Here is a 12,882-nt window from a genome sequence, read left to right as displayed (position 1 = left end):
GCATACAAAGCGTTAGCATAAACCCCCACCCCCCCCCCACGTCGACCCCGATGCATTCTTCGCCCACGTGGCATTTAAATGTAATGGTCGTGCAATATATTTTATCCAACGTCATGTGTGTCAGTTCGGATACTTTTTGGTTTGGTTACTCATACGCCCTGTCGCACATTCAATGAACTGGCAGGAGTAAAGTTCAGTTAAGTGAATGTTTTAAAGAATTAAAAGGCATAAAAATAAAATAAATAATAACGTGCTAGCGGTAAGGCAGTGCGGCTTTGTAGGTGCAACCACTGGAGTGCTGAATATAGCCCTTTATTTGTTCTTTAGCTCAAAAGCAACGAATTCGGCTTTTTGCAAAAGCTGGCACTTAAGCATTTTTTGTTTTTCATTTTGTTGCTTCAGGCTTTAACCGATCGCTTTGCAGCACTTTTCACTTATATTCTGATGTTTGCAGTTGCATGTGCGCTCACTTTACTCAACATGTGTCTTTTGGCGCAGGCCGCATTATTCATGATTTTCCCTTCATGGCGCTGTTTGCCCCAAATATCAGCGGTTTATTTTTACCTCTTATGATAGATAGATTCCACGGGCATTTTAGCTTGCTAAAACTATTTCATGCTCTCCTGTTACTTTGCAGTTCAAGCAGCTCAAGTAAAATAATAAACCAAGTAAACAATCTCCAAATTTTCATGCTCCTCAAGTGTTTACATATATTTCAAGCCCCTGTGGTTATAAGCAATATGTAGGCCATTAGTAGCCAAGTCTGTTGAGCAAGTGAAATCACACTATCCTGAATGAAAAGAATTTCTTTAAATTTTGACGTTATATTGTGTCTTCTTTGTCCTCATCTGAAGCAGGCTGCAAAATTATCATCTTCGGCGAATGTGAGCAAATTTTTAATATTGAGATTTTAAAATATGACTTTTTAATGCACAACGTAATAAAATAGATAGAGCCTGATCTTGTCGCAAATTTTTCGTCCGCACTACCAGTGACAACATCAAACTTATTTGCTATTTTTCTTTGTCGGGAAATTTATTTTCCGTACAAAGTCCGAAGAGTATAATATTTCCTCCTGATTTTTAGCATAAACAAAATAAATTACTTTAGTTATTTTTTACTTTTTCTCTACGGAGAAATTATAAATAATGAATAACGTATATTATCATTCGAAAGAACATTATTTGGCATTTACTTTTTGAAGATTATCTCTTTCAAATGTTGGCCGCGGCTACGTCTCAGATGGTCCATACGTTTAGTCCAATTTTCGATGTTCATTTCGACTGGTAACTGGCGAATGACACACGTGCTGTTTTACTCCAAGGGCTGAATCGAAGCGGGATTGTCCGCATAGACTTTAGACTTTGCATACCCCCACAGGAAAAATTCTAATGGTGTGATATCACATGATCATGGTGGCCAATCGACCGGCCCAAAGCGTGAAATTATCTGCTCACCGAAGTGTTCTCTCAATAAATCCATTGATTGATGCGATGTGTGGGAAGTGGCGCCGTCTTGTTGAAACCAAATATCGCCGAGATCACGAGCATCAATTTCAGGCATCAAATAGTCGGTTATCATGGCGCTATAACGGTCGCCAAACTCTCCGCAAAACACTCTTTCAGGGTCAAAGTTCGATATATTTGAGTGAATTTTTTTTTACGCTCCAAATGAATAACATAAAAAGACGCACAAGGATATTAGGTGTCCAACGCATGCTCGGAATAATAGAACAATAGAAAAGTGATTAAGGTACGTGATATGTTGGCAAACCGCACGAATGTAGTTATAGACCCAATAAATCAAAATATTATATTAGCACAGTTCCCCTTAAAAGGCACCGCCTGTATTAATTCCGTTGGTGCCTTGATTCCACAAAAGGTATTACACTATCTTCGAAGTTGTTTGGGTGAATGTTTTTACATTCGTTTTCAATAACCGAGCCGAGCTAACACATAAAGGGAACGGCAACTTTTCTCAGTTTTTTCTGTCTGGACCGCTTTCCAATCAAGATAGTTGCTTTTGAGGGCTATATACCGATTATAACAATCTTCTTTTTTGAAACAATTTTTATTTAACCTTTGGTCTTCTGCTGCAAAATAGGTCTCAGTCTCAGGTGATTATTTCATCATTGAAGTCAAATTTCACTTCAGAAATTGTTTTTTAGGATCTAGGGAGAGAAAAAATTCGTTGGAGCATGCGAAAACATTTTTAAAGCCCAATTGATGTAATTATCTTTAAAGAATATAGTATAAGGCTCGCAATATATCACTTCAACAGGCGCGTCTCTTCAAATAGGCCCTGCATGTATGTATTTCAAATCCTCATTTGTCTCACTTTCACCAATTTCGTTGCCTTATGATTCAAACCTTTGCAAGTATGCTTTGAGAAGTTATATCCATGAACCGTCTATTTTTAGAGAAATCTACTTCATTTTGTCAGCAAATGTTATGGAAGTTTTTCACTCATTCTTGCATATGTATTCACACAATCACACTAAACTAAACCACTTCATCAATTTCAAACAACACCAAGACACTTGTTTAGTAAAATTACGAATCTGACAACACAAAAATATTGACACATGTAAGTTACTCGTATGTGTATAAAACCAACAAACTTAGTCATAAGTACGCCACTCCAAAGGGCACTCAAGAAATTAGCTTAATTCTGAATAATGTTCACACTTGTCGCTCACATGTGACACCAAATCTGAGTGGAGCAATTCATCTTGCCAACAACAATTGTCTCCGAGAAGAAGCGTGTGACTGCTGTCACTCTGTGACGTCGAGTATGTTATTGTCTCCACTGCGGCTAGATTGTCAAAATATATAGCAAACCGAGAAGGATACTCTTAACAAACCACTAATGAAAGTTGCAGCCGCACATCAGCTAAACCGCAGCCGTCTGTCAAAATGTGAGCTTCTCAGTTGTGGAATTGGTTGGCAGGCGCTGATGGTATGCCGCTTGCACCGAAATAATGCTGACGCATAGCCTTAGCTATCTATTATAATAAGGGTACTCATTAGCTGTGCCCAAATTATGCCGGAAAACTGAAATCGAATCAAGTGAAGTCAGCAGAAATACAGTAACTGGCTTCGGTGAAGATACCGTTTTGCATACATTTATATAATATATATTTATTTGTTGTTATGCACAAAACAAATTCTTGGCGAATGTCGAAATAATGGCTTGACATCGAAGCAGAAGTGTCTGTGAAGTACTCTTGTGTAATTGTGTGGGAGTGTCAGAGGGTTCGAAATTTATATTTTCTCGAATTTAAATATATTTCAAATGGTGAAATGTGTATGAATGTATTTGTGCCTTCCAGTCAAAGTATCAAGTTAATATTTCTTGTCTAAATAAAATATCATTATTTGCAATTATTGTTGTTTAATAAGTGTATAAGAAGACACTTATCTTCACTGATGAAAAATGAAAGCGGCAACCGCACAGACATTTTCATCTGTATGGGTGTTTATGTTGGCGTAAAGCAAAAAAGATAAATTATTTGTGGATGTTTTACCCAAGCAAAAGCCATCCGGAGCAGACATAGTCGGAGCAATTTTACACAGTAGAAGAAAAGTGTGTGGGTTTAAATTTAAAGAATTTAGTTACAGGAGAAAACTAGAGGTTGGAGAGTTATTCTACTTTTAAAGCTTTAAAAATGTGTGCTCACGTTAATTCATTTAAAGTTGTTGGAGTACAGCCAAGACGCCTATATTCAAAATCGCATTATTTATTTTTCTTTAGTTCATGAATACAATGATGGATACACGTTTTTAAAATTTGTTTCTCGAAATAACTCAAAGTCGAAAGTTTGAATATAGTTTTCTGTATAAAATACTCTTAACCGAATAAAGGCACAGATCTTAATAATAATTACTTTAGTGAGAGCTGTATGAATAATTTAAGAAGCCAAAAATTTCTACCTGTGGACCTAACAATACTGACAAATATGCCTTCTTTTCGCAAATTACAGCCCTCGTTTCACTATTTTACTTGACTGAACTAAAATTAGAGTCACTCCAGGCTCCCAGATTGTAGATAGCTGATTCACCACTTCTTCATTCCGATGACTGTATCTTTATTACGATTTTAAATTACGATATAGTCGTATATCTATTTAGACGCGAGAATTATAAGGAAAAGTACGGAGAACTTGTTTATAAAAAGTAAATTCTTTATTTATTCTTCCAAAGCAATTTCATCCATTTTAAGGAAATCCCCGTCCGATAAGATGGACTTTTGTCAAAGCGTTTTCCAGTTCTCGAAACAGTCGGAATATTGTTTTTCCGGCATAGCCTTCAAGACTTTCTTCGATTTAGTTTTATCTACTCAATCGTGTCGCCGTTCACGCATTGGCCTTTTGAGTTTGCTAATCAGGCAGAAATCGCACGGAGCTAAAGCAGACGAATATGGTGGTTGCATAACGATGTAAGTCGCGTTTTTTGCAAAAAGTCGCGAAAAACTAATAAAGTATGTATGACTTGGGGCATTATCGTGATGAAGGAGACACAAAACATTCTTTAAATGATTTGGGCTGAGATAGAGGTTGATGGTCGTCCAGAGCGCGGCTTGTCTTTAAACCGTTCTCGGCCCGCTTTGAAAGCGTTGTACTACTTATAAGCATTTCACCCGACTTTTTGGTTACAATATTTCCTGTCAGTACCCAATAAAATACTTGTAGTCTTTCCGAATTTTTTTGAATCACATAGTTTGCATGCTGCACCGTCTTCAGTACCATTTCAACATTTTATGGTAAAAAAAAAACACATTGAACCTCACATCAGTTGTTAGAGCCAGGCATTTTTTTTTTACTGAGACTAAAAAATGCAGGTAAAATAGTGTATTCATCGTTCGTAGTTAATCCAGAGCAGCTTAAAAATTTTTGCCTCTTGTAGTCTATTTTTAGTTAGTAACAAGAATTTCTTTCTTCTAATGAAAGCTTGGTCCAAATAATTTTGGAAAGATTTGTGCGTTCAAAGGTTTTGTACGGTCTATAGATCATCTCGGAAGATCCGGGAAACCGACTTTTTTAAATTAAAAGTATAAAAGAAGTTCCTATGTACTCGAAAGCAGTATTTTGGTGCCGAACCCTCTTCTATCTATATTCCCTGTGGCATTTCCTATGTATGCTATTTTATCATATACTGTGCCACGTTGCAGTAACCGCCAACAAAAAAGTTATAAAATCTTCATGCTGTCAAGTGAAAAGCAGCTTCATCATCGCACAAATCCGGTATAGCTCCAAGAAGTGCGAAAAATAATATTTCCCCAAAGAACAAAAACACGAGAAAAACACACACACACCACACCAGTGCTTGTGGCTGAGTGTGCGAGCGCGTGGAGTCTATAACACCAGACGAGCGATGCTGGCAAAACTGAACGTGTAAGCATGCCAAATCAGAAATCCTAACGCTTCCACGCTGCTTAACGCTGCTGTCAAAATTATAATAAGATACTTCATAATCAGAAATTTTCAATTTTCCATTTGTTGCGCAAGATTTGAGCAAAGCCAAAGAAAGTAGGGAGGCAAGTAAGTGTGTCCGGGACACCGAAGCTAGAGAGGATGAGAGAGCTTTTCTTTAAAATACACACACATACAAGCATACGCAAATATAATAGAAGCACGTTTTACGTTACTCCTTCCACTCAAATAAAATATCCTGAAGTGGGTTAGGCATAATCATAAAAAAAAGCTATCAAAATAAAAAACAAGAAATAAGCGAACAAGTGAAAGTGATTGAAAAGTCAACAGGTATTGGATTTGCGATGAGGAGTGCTCAGTCCATAAAACAATGAAATTAAAAATTAAAATATGCAAAAGAAAATAAATACTAATTTATATTTTAAAAACGCTGTGAATTAACGACTAGCCTAAAGAAAAAAAACCGCATTAATAGAAATACAAAAAATCGTTACATACATTGCGGCTCCCTTAATGAAGAAGTACAAACTACTTTGCAAAGAAGCTTCTGCCAGCCGTAGAAATAAGAAGCAACAGTCTCAAAGCGCAAAAATACATAATCTGGCACAAATGATAAATTGACAAATTTATTTGGGTCACAGTGCGAAACATTTATCATCATTTGGACCGTGCGTTGGCTCACAAAAGTATACTACACAAAATTGTGCGTCGCCTAATGCACTTCAATTATAATGCGAATGTTGAGTAAGTTAGTAGAGTGCGAAATAAAAGGCAAATATAGCATACGACATAAGAGGAAGTAGTTCAGTTGTATTGAAAATATTGTGCTTCTACAAAGAAATTACTAATTTGTTTATTTGAGACTTTTTCTAAGGAAATCAGTCCACCGAGAACTGTAGTTTAACATTTTCCGATGAAGGTCTTTATATTTTGACATCAAAAAGTAGAAATGGATTTTCACATACAAAAAATTTGTGAATGGAGTTGTTGACTATTTTCGGATGAGTATACTGTGAAACATTTCTGAAATGAATTGCCGTAAATTGAGAAAATGATGCTTACATACTAAGCAAGTGTCACAGTTTTATTTTATTTAAAGTAATCTCTATATATTATATAATCTGAAAGTTAGAGATCTTGTATCATTTCCCAAATCTTTAAATGTAATAAGCGTAGAACTTATAATGTAAGGTCCAGCAAAAAGTAGTCTATTATTTTTGAATTTTATTACAGTTTTTATTTAGCATGGTTATTATTATCCGATTTAGGTGAAATACGTACCGTTTTACTCCTTAGCCTTTTTATATTATTAGGCTTGTAATGGATGTAATTTCATTAGGACACTCTTATAGCCTCGTTCCTATTGGCAAAAAACTGAAATTTTCGATTTTCATAAACTTCTCTTGAGGCGAATTTTTCAACAGCTAAATCAATTGCCATGAACATGAACAGTTAGTAATCACTTGATTTCTGGCCCAAATCATAAGATGGATGCTTAAGAACCTCCCAACCCAGGACACCTTATACCGCTAAGCATTATCAGCGCGCTCTATAAAAGAGCGTTACTTAAAAATTTCGCTACATCAAGAGCGCTCACTGATTTTTAACTACTGTATCTAAGAGTAATGACACACAGTTGCATATTCCGCTACATGACTATATGGCGCATAAATCTATTAAGCCGAAAATTGGCATTGTTATGCATTAGTGTGGTCAGAAACCAGCGTAAGCTCCGGTTCAAAGCAAAGAAGTTCTTTTTTTTTTGCCTCTATCTCATACTCCTCTTCCTACAATCCAATTATGCTCGAAGACTTTTAATTTTCTTCCGCAAGCATTTCGGCAGAGCATGGCAAACCGTATGTAACTAGTTTTTTTGCACTTCCTAAAATGATATACAACCACATGGGCAACATTTACTTCACGTTGTCTATTCCCTGCTTCATCCTGCTACCCGCAACTACCACGTTCTACGAATCAACGCTATACGCTGTCTTTTTTTGCTGCTTTGCCTTTCCTTTCATCCAGTCAGCTTTGCGGTTATAGGTCACGGGCAGGATTTCAATCAAAATTATATTTGCAAAAATGAAAATTAATGCGTCTTAAGGTTATGCGGGTCGGTCGTGTTGCCATGACACTTGGCTGTGACAGTTCCACTGACAATGGCCATTATATGCATTAGGATTGTACTTGAAGATATACCATAATTCGACTTCATTGCGGTCGCCGTCGTACAGGCGTTTTTAATTGTATGTGTGGAGATAAGAGTATGTTTGTATGTATACTTGTATGTGTAAGCATTTAGTGTCCTTTGTGATTGCATGCGCCTACTGTGGTCCATGATTGCGGCCGATGATGTGCAGCCGTCTGTTAAAATACGCACACGCTACAATGGGGAAAAAGGTTAATATTTAGAAGCTTATTGAATTGAATATTAACAAAGAGTAAAGTGTAGCCATTCATTATAAATACTCCTATATATGAATGTGTTTGTATGCGAGTATAGGGTCTCTAATAGCATTATTCTTAGGTAATAAGATTTATTGTGATATTTTTGGTTACAGTTCATTTTTGATTGCGCAGATTTGCATGAAGGAAGGAAAGTTAGCTTTTAAAGTGTGGTAGTGGAAATTTAAAATTGTTTGTGCTGCCATTTTATATCTTCTTATGTAGAGGAAATTTTTGGGATATAAATACCTTTGGCATACCTTTTGGGAAAGTGGTTTTTGTGGTGTTACAATTTAGAAAGATCTAAGTTAGCGACAGTCGAACTTTAAGTATTCTTGCTATTTTTAAAAGTGAAGAGCCTGTTTATATGTTCGAAGTAAATATGCATTATTACTTAATGTACCTATATAAGGCTAAGGGAAGTTGTGAACCATTTCCGTCCATAATTGACAACAAACCCATAGGTTTAAGAAGATCTTTTCGTATATGTTAACCATTTTATGTGGTATGAGGTCAACAAAAGAAACGAAATCATTGGGTTTTTGAAAGCTTGGGAAGCCTAAAACTAAATTTATAAATTTTGTCATCAAACAGACAGAGAAAATTAAGTCCAAAATTTACATTTACTAAAATAAATGTTTCTCAGCCGATATTTACTATAGCAAATCAAACAGAAATACAGTTATATGTATATCATATGTTAACTATATACAAGTACATATATGGAAGCAAGTGAATATTTCGACTATCCAAAAAAAAAACCAAAAAAAAAAATCTTGAAATCATTGTATGAGAAAGCTATGAACTTTCTCTTACTTATTTAAGTTTGTATTATATAATGTGTACGGTGGACGGTTGGTCATCAATTCGTTTTGTACACAGTATTATATAATATATCAACTTTTTAAGAAAGGAGCGTTTAGTCTGGATTTTGCAAACGTTATCGAGTTGCTTTAGATTTAGGTGATTTTTTCTTACTTAGGCAAAGTTTCCAGTGAGTATTATCCAAAAACAATAGTTTTGAAATTTCCCTTAAAAAATATTTAAACACTCAAACGATTTGAGAGTAATATGTAGAAATCGATTGTCAAAAACAAACCATCCAAAGGGTATTAATTCCAAACACATCTTCATTAATTAAACATCAATAGCTTCCGTAAATATAATCGCATCGCCCCAGCAGTTTAACTCCACTGAGGTGATTTTTATTAATGACAACCAAGCGCATAAACAAAATGACTGCTTTTACTATAAATATATACCGCCAAATATACATATGTAGATATAATCGTGTATGTATGTAAATAGGTAAACAAAGGTCGCCCACACGAAATGATAAACGATGTGATGGCAAGCATTCCATAGATTATTAACTTTCAAGGTGGCAAATGAAAATAAATGAGATATAAAGATGAATCGATAAAGACAAAAGGGTATGCTGCTGGGCGCAATGTGAAATAACCAATAATGTCCTTGCAATGAAAGATTCTCACTTACGCGTTTATGAGTAGGTAAAGTCGAGCCGGAAACCCCAAAAACCGCAGCAAGTGACAGTAGAACAACACTTAAGTTATTATTAATAGTCACTCGGCAGTCGGTTCGAAGGGTCTGAACTAAGTTGCGTAAATATATTGAAAACCAAACTAGTGGAATTCTGTTGTCTTTTGTGCATCCTTAACCAATACGCACAGACACACTAACTGTAAGAGGTAAGGGTCATGACGACCGAAAACAAAGAGCGATGCTTCGAAAATTATAAATTTACTTTGTCTTTTGTAGGCTCATGCACACATACAATCAGACGTGTTTGCGCAATGAAATGAGAAGGTCGCTACACGCACACATACATTTATATATACTATATATACTTCTTTGTTTGCGTATCTGTGCTTCTAATTTATTTATATGTGTTGGAGATTTTAGGTTTGCCATTTGCCCTAATGAAACGGAATTATTAATAACGCCTACAAATCTAAATGAATTGCAGTGAAAGTGGAAATTAAAACACACATACACAAACACAAACACACGTAAACACAGTCAGTCACATACAAACTAGACAATCAAAGGCGCAAAATGTCATTTCGATGAACACAAAGGTGAATTTTAACAGTTAAATAAGATGGTGTCAGGGTGTCAGAGCTGTTACGACTCTGTTAATTGTGAAATTAAAAATTAGTGAAATTTCCAAGCAGAACTACACACAAAGCAACATGTGCAATGAAATGTCAACAGAAATTTAAAATTTCTATGGGCACGAAGTAGTTGTTTGTCTTGTTAACCCACGACCTTCTTAATGGTTTCAACTATTATTTTGACATTTCTAAAGTACAGTAATGTTGATTAATTGTGAGGCACGTGACTTAGTTGACATTTGGCTTTGACGCAAATGATAGAATATGTAAGCTATTGAGAAGTGAAAACGTATATGAAATATTATGTATGTAGAGTGAATAACGAAATGAAATAAGTTAGTGTAAATGCGACTTTACCGCAAGCCAAACAGCTAGCTTTCCAAAGCCTTCACACAAAGCAGATAGAGCAAGAACTCTCATATTCTGTTTTGAGTGATTTAAAATATATTTTAAAATTGTTTGAAGTAAAGTTCATAAGAAGTAAAACTGTCACGAAAAATTTAGTTCAAAAGCGGATAGTGAAATTCCCAACGTTCACTTGCTAAGAAATAATATTATTTCTAACAATAAAATTTGATAATCAAGAATAACATATATCTCATCAAAATTGACCCGGACTGACCAAAATAATCAATTTTTAATAAAGAAAAATATGCTAATTTTGAGGCAAAACAAGCTTTGGAATGCTTAATCCAATTTTCCATACACTTGTTATAAGCTTCGGCTGGAACGGGCCGGATGTCTCATTTTTGGAGCGCCATTCGCTAGAGTGTTGAACAGTTTCGACGTCCAATCCTCGTCTCGTCACCAGTTATGATGTGTTTAATGAATGTAGCGTCCTCAACTATATTGTCAAGCATCTCTTTTGCAACTTCTACTCGATGTGGCTTTGAAAAACATTCAGATCTTTTGATACGAGTCTAGCATTATCAGGCTTCATAACCAAAGCCATACCAAATATGCTATCACTGCAACCATAGGCAAAATTTTTTTATCGATTCGGTTTGCGTGCGCAATTTATATGAATTAGTCAAATTTTATAAAATCGTACATATATTTTGGGATCGTTCCAATAAACAACGAGACTTCAATCAATGTCAATCCGACAAGGTACCATGCAAAAGATGACTTTTTTTTATTAAAAACAGGTCAAAATCGATAAAAGAAAAAAATTATTAGAAAATATAAGATTTCATTTTAAAATATGTGAATTTACTTAGAAATATTATATTTTGACCATACAATATATTGCCTAGAGCGAACAATTTAACTTGGACAAATGGGTTGGCACTGAACCGTTTAATGTCTTATTATGTATGAGTATAGCAGAAGCCCTTCGGATCTTCAAGGCAGCATTCTGAAGTCTCATGCCTAATGAACATTAGAGACAAGCGCTCTTCGTGATAAGAATTTCAAAGATTTTTGTACAAAGCCGTTTTCTATTACCAACTTGCAAAATATTTCGCTGAGTTATGGCTGTGACCTTGCATATTCTGGAATATTGTCAGTTGACATTTTATGTAGATAAAATCTAAATTGACTTTAGTCACTACTTTCTACAGATAGTTTGTTCAGCTTTCAATTTAGTGGTGTCAATATCTTTATTCTACAAGAAAAGCTCCCTAGCTTACTGTCACCGAGTTATAAGCAATTAATAAGCGAATTTTGTTCTTGCATTATGAAGAGCAATAAATTCTCATTAACTTCAAGTTCATTTTGTATGATAGCTATGCGCTATAGTGTGCCGATCTGAACAATTTCTTTGGAGGTTGTACTGTTGACTTAAAAAATAATTGCTACCAAATTTCTTAAACAAAAAAATCAAACAAAAAAGTTTTCTATAAGAGAACATTATTTCGATCGTTCAGTTGGTATGGCAGCTATATGCTATAGTAATCCGATACCTATGGAAATGAGCAGCTGGTTAAAGCAAAAAAAAAAGGCGTATGAAGTATATATGATATATATATAATATATCCTGTTCTCTCTTATGTTAATGTAAAGCTTTTACATACCATAATTGCAAGTATAGCTTTTTATTCGCTTTTTCTTTCGAAAAAATAAATTTTATATACCAAAATATATTTTATTTTTTTGCTGGAATTCGTTTTAAGACTCTAAAATTGTGGTCAATCACTCTATTAATTCACCTAACTCTTGTAGCAATGTTGAACAGAAACAAATTTTATACCAGTTTTGAGGAAAGAAATTTTATGTACATTTGTAAATATATTCAATACCAAGAAACAATTTTTTAAATGGAATAAACCACGAGTATATAAAACACCTCAATATTGCAATTGAATAAGCGAAGCACGCGGAAGCTTTCCGCATACCTGCAGCTTTGCAATTTATTGCTGAATTGGTGTGTCGTTCAAGGTAGCTGCTAGCTAGCAACCAGCAAGCCAACTCAAGTGGTTCAGACGAGCCAATAAATCCACATTGCACACTTCACAGAAAACCGTTCTGCAGCGACGATACGCTTTTTTAGCGCAATTTCATGCTTTCGACGCTTTTAAAAGCTTAGTATTTGGCAAGAGCGTCTTTTCTGCTTCCATTTCGCTTTTTATTTTATTTTTTGGTTTTTTAATTTTTTGCAATGCTTTACTTTGTTTATATTATATATGAGCAGATTTTTTATGCACTTTTTATGCATACCTGCATTGCACCTCAGCCCCCTTCCACTTCTCGTTGCTTGTTTTGTAATTTAATTCGCTGTCGGTATAAGCCAATAATTTTCCTTAGACTGCATTGGCATTTTTCGATTATTGGTTTCCTTTCATTTGATTGCACATTGCAAATTTTGCACCTTTTTTGCGCGCCACTAGTTTCGCCTCGTCATTGCAGCCTGCAGCCACATTCATCTTGATG

At 35.1% G+C, this 12,882-nt stretch overlaps 1 protein-coding gene across 1 annotated transcript in view; it reads left to right on the top strand.

Moving 5' to 3' along the window:
- LOC106620341 (semaphorin-2A) overlaps positions 1-12,882 on the top strand; it is a 152,339-nt gene that overhangs the window by 964 nt on the left and 138,493 nt on the right. The window lies entirely within an intron of this gene.

Source organism: Bactrocera oleae, chromosome 4, assembly GCF_042242935.1.
Source record: "Bactrocera oleae isolate idBacOlea1 chromosome 4, idBacOlea1, whole genome shotgun sequence".
Taxonomy (NCBI): Eukaryota; Metazoa; Arthropoda; class Insecta; order Diptera; family Tephritidae; genus Bactrocera; species Bactrocera oleae.
This window is presented reverse-complemented; position numbering and strand designations above follow the sequence as displayed.